Raw genomic sequence first — 4,747 nt, forward strand, 5'->3', positions numbered from 1 at the left:
TCCCCGATCCGCTTCACGGATCGGGCAGTCCCATATCGAAATATGAGGGGGACAAAGTCGCACTACCGATTTCCATTGACGACCATACCGCGAGCATACTGGACACCGATCTGACGAGGGTACCTGTGGTACGACTGGAGAGGCTGGGCGTGCTATCGGACACCGATAGCGTGTCGAGCCGCATGAGCGTGGCGAGCGCGGTGAGCATCAACAAACGCTCACGCAAACGCGTGAGAGAGAGCGCAGACTCAGGGTCCGATTCGGCACTGAGCGACACAGAGAGGAGACGGAAAGAGAGGCCCGCTACTACCGGCAAGTATGCCGGTATCGGCCTATCCAGGCGAGAGGCTGCGGCTGCAACGAAGGCCGCAGCAGCCGCCGATAAACTCAAAGAAGACGAGCGGCAGATCGCGGCTCTGACGAAAAGGGTGGTGGAAGGCAGAGCCACCCCCCTGTCGGAGTCGAGAGAGGCTGCCCTCTCAGGGGTCGAGGCAGATGAGCTTCCTGCCTCTGACCTCAATAGGAAAATGACAGACGCGGTTGCGGCCATCAGAAGAGTGGGCAAGGTCTCGAAGGGCCTTAGCGGCTGCAGCCAGAAGGCGCTCAAAGAGGCCACGGCCTCGATACTGGAATGCGCCCAGGTGCTACTCACCCGCACCAACACGGAGGAGACGGAGTTGCTGCGAGCCCAGAACACCAAGCTCGCAGCTCAGGTGGATGTCCTCAGAAAGGAACACGAAGAGCTCAAGGCCGAGATGGCCAACTTCCGCCGCGAACACCTCAGGCGGGAGGTGGGCCTTCTGAGGGACACGCCACAACCGCAACTGCAACAGTCGTCGCAGGAGACGGAGTTGACTCGCCTGATCCGTCAGGAGATGGCGAGCTTCAACGCCCGTTTCTCGGTGCTCGAGGGGAGGATTCTACGTCCTCCCCTAGCTGCAGACCATCGCAGCGCACCGGCGCCGCCGACGTATGCGGCCCAAGTCGCAACGCCCCGTGCCGCCCAACCGGCACAACCGGCTGCTGCAGCAACTACGAACATCAAAAAAAGGGGAAAAGTGGCCAAAAAGACAGATGTGGGCCAGGCCGCAGCGCCCCGTGCCGCCCAACCGGCACGGGCGCCGCGCACTCGAGGAAAGGCCGGTGAGGCGAAAGAGGCGGAGTGGACGGTTGCGGGCGCTGCCAGAAAATCGAAGAAGGCGCGCCAGAAGGAGAAAGCGGCGGCCAAGCGCCAGACAGCGAGGCTCAGGACCCCTCGCTCTACCGCAGTGGCTCTCACTCTGCAGCCGGGGGCGGAGGAGCGGGGTCTCTCGTACGCTGGCATCCTGGCCAAAGCAAAAGCCGAGATCTCGTTGAGTGATCTCGGCATAACGGGCCTCCGGTGCAAAACAACTGCCACCGGGGGTCGCCTCCTGGAGATCTCGGGGACCACCAGCGGTCCCAAAGCGGACGCCCTAGCGGAGAAGCTCAGGGCGTCACTAGGACCAGACGACGTCCGAGTGTCCAGGCCTACTAAATGCGTGGTTTTGCGTATTTCGGGCCTGGATGACTCGGTGACGGCGGATGAGGTCGTCGCTGCCATCTCCAGGACCGGAGGATGCCCGACGGATCAAGTAAAGGCGGGCACGATACGTCGGGGTGTCTCCGGTCTCGGGACGACACACGTCACCTGTCCCGTAGCGGCGGCCAACAAGCTGAAGGACGGCAGGATATTAGTCGGTTGGGTCTCGGCGCAGGTCGCGCTTTTACCACCAAAACCCTATCGGTGTTACCGCTGTCTAGAAGGAGGACATGCGGGGGCACGGTGCACCGCTGGGGTAGACCGCAGCCAAATGTGCTTCCGCTGCGGTCAACCCGGTCACAAGGCTGGCACTTGTCCTGCCAAAACGCCGCACTGCGTCATCTGTGCGGCGTCCAACAAGCCAGCCGACCACCAGATCGGGTCGAAGGCCTGCGCGAGGTCCACTACGAGGTCCACTACCAGGACACAGCCGGCTCATCCGCCGGCTAAGGCCAGAAAAGAAAGGAAGAAGGCAACCAGCTCCTCGCAGCCGGTTCACCCACCGGCTGCGGCACAAGATCAGCCGAGGACTGGGGAGGAGGCGACGGCCATGGACACCTTATAATGGCCCTACGTCGTTTTCTCCAAGCCAACATAAACCACTGTGCCAGGGCTCAGGATCTCTTGCTCCAGAGCATGGCGCAGTGGTCGATCGATGTGGCCGCCGTCGCCGAGCCGTTCTTCGTGCCACCCAGGGATGACTGGGTGTGCGACAACAACCGCTCGGTAGCGCTCATCCGGAGGTCTACCGCCGACACCCTTCCCTTCGAGGCCGTCACCCGAGGGCGGGGCTACGTCGCGGCAATCTGGGGTGATATCATGGTCGTGGGGGTATATTTCGCCCCCAGCCTTTCTCTCGCAGATCTAGAGAGTATCACCCTGGAGTTGAGCACGGTCGTCCGTCGCAGCTGTCCTCGTCCCGTGATCGTCCTGGGGGACTTCAACGCCAAGTCTGCGGCTTGGGGTTCCCCGTCTACGGACGCGCGGGGTGAGTTAGTGGAGGAGTGGGCGGTCGAGCAGGGCCTGCTTCTCCTGAATCGAGGTTCGGTGCAGACGTGCGTGCGGCAGCGGGGTGGGTCAATAGTGGACCTCACGTTCGCTAGCCCCGCTCTCGCGCGCACCGTCCACGACTGGCGCGTCCTGGAGGACGTCGAGACGCTATCCGACCACCGATACATCCAACTAAGCGTCTCCGCCCGAACCTCGATCGGGCCGGTTCAAGCGGCCCCGGCAGGCGCCGGAGACGGTCCGCGCTGGGCGCTGAAACGGCTCGACAGGGAGGCTCTCCTGGAGGCCTCAATCGTCAAGGCCTGGCTGGATGCTCCAGGCAGACCTACAGACATCGACGAGGAGGCGGAGTGGTTCCAGGAGAGCATGTCGCACATCTGCGACGCTGGCATGCCCCGAGTCCGGCCGATACCATCCAGGCGCCAAGTATACTGGTGGGCGCAGTCGATCGCGCAGCTGCGCATCAATTGTGTACAGGTGCGACGCCGGTACGCAAGGTGCCGCCGACGACGAAGAAGTCGCCGCCGCCCCTTTACAGCGGCGGTCGAACAGGAGAGAGAAGAGGCGGAACTATACACTCGCTACAGGGAGGCGAAGAGCGCACTCCAGCTGGCCATCGTCCAGGCCAAGGCCCAGGCCAACGGCGAGTTACTGGAGACTCTGGACCTAGATCCATGGGGACGCCCCTACCTGATGGTGAGGGGCAAGATGCGCCAGTGGGCTCCCCCACTGTCCCGGAGTCTCCAGCCACAGCTGCTGGAGGAAGTAGTGAGTGTATTATTTCCAACAAGACCGGAGCACACACCACCGGCTATGGTTCCGCCTCGGAACGTGCCCGACGCGGAGGACGACGACGACAACGACGACGTGCCCGAGGTGACCCTGGCGGAGATGAGAGTCGCGGCGGCTCGCATCAAGAATACCGCCCCAGGCCCCGACGGCATCCCGGGCCGTGCATGGGTCCTCGCCATGAGGCACCTCGGGCCACGTCTATCTGGGCTCCTGAGCGCCTGCCTGGAGCGAGGCCAGTTTCCAAGCCGATGGAAGACGGGGAAACTGGTCTTGATCAGGAAGGAGGGGCGGCCCGCGGACTCACCATCTGCATACCGACCGATCGTGTTGCTGGACGAGGTGTGCAAGATCTTCGAGCGCATCATCGCCAGTCGCCTCGTTCAGCACATGACCAGGGTGGGACCGGATTTGGCGAATAACCAATTCGGTTTCCGCCAGGGGCGCTCGACGGTGGACGCGATCATGCGCGTGAAGGCCCTCGCGGAGGAGGCAGTCGCCCGGGGTGAGGTGGTCTTGGCGGTGTCGCTCGACATCGCCAACGCTTTCAACACCTTGCCCTGGAATACCATCAGGGAGGCACTCCGGTACCATGGAGTGCCGCGCTACCTCCAACGCATGGTCGCGGCTTACCTGTCGGGGCGAGCGGTCGTGTACCCGGGTCGAGAAGGATGGGGTCGGAGAGAGACGTCGTGCGGCGTTCCGCAGGGTTCCGTTCTGGGACCACTCCTGTGGAACGTGGGGTACGACTGGGCTCTGCGCGGTGCGTTTCTCCACGGCGTCGGCGTCATTTGTTACGCCGACGACACGCTCGTCACAGCGAGAGGGAAAACGTACCGGCAGGCGGCCATACGCGCGACTGCTGGTGTCGCGCACGTCGTGGGTAGGATCCGGCGGCTGGGCTTGGAGGTGGCATTGCACAAGTCGGAGGCCCTGTGTTTTCACGGGCCGAGGACGAAGCCGCCTCCCGGTTCCAGCATCATCGTGGGAGGGGTATCCATCGCTGTAGAGTCGACGATGAAATATCTAGGACTCGTCCTCGACAGTCGGTGGAACTTCGGGCCGCACTTTACACGGCTCGCCCCCCGTTTGTTGGGCGCCGCTTCAGCGCTCTCGCGCTTGCTGCCCAACCTCGGGGGACCCAACTCCTCGTGCAGGAGGCTCTACATGGGGGTCGTACGGTCGATGGCGCTATACGCCGCGCCAGTGTGGACGGATGCCCTGACGGCCCGAAACATCGCCGTGCTGAGAAGACCGCAGCGCGCGATGGCCGTCAGGATGATAAGGGGATACCGTACGATCTCCTTCGAGGCAGCGAGTCTCCTAGCCGGATCCCCGCCCTGGGACCTCGAGGCAAAGCTCCTCGCGTCGCTCTATTGGCGGCGCGCG

Source organism: Vanessa tameamea, chromosome 2 (genome assembly GCF_037043105.1).
Source record: "Vanessa tameamea isolate UH-Manoa-2023 chromosome 2, ilVanTame1 primary haplotype, whole genome shotgun sequence".
Taxonomy (NCBI): Eukaryota; Metazoa; Arthropoda; class Insecta; order Lepidoptera; family Nymphalidae; genus Vanessa; species Vanessa tameamea.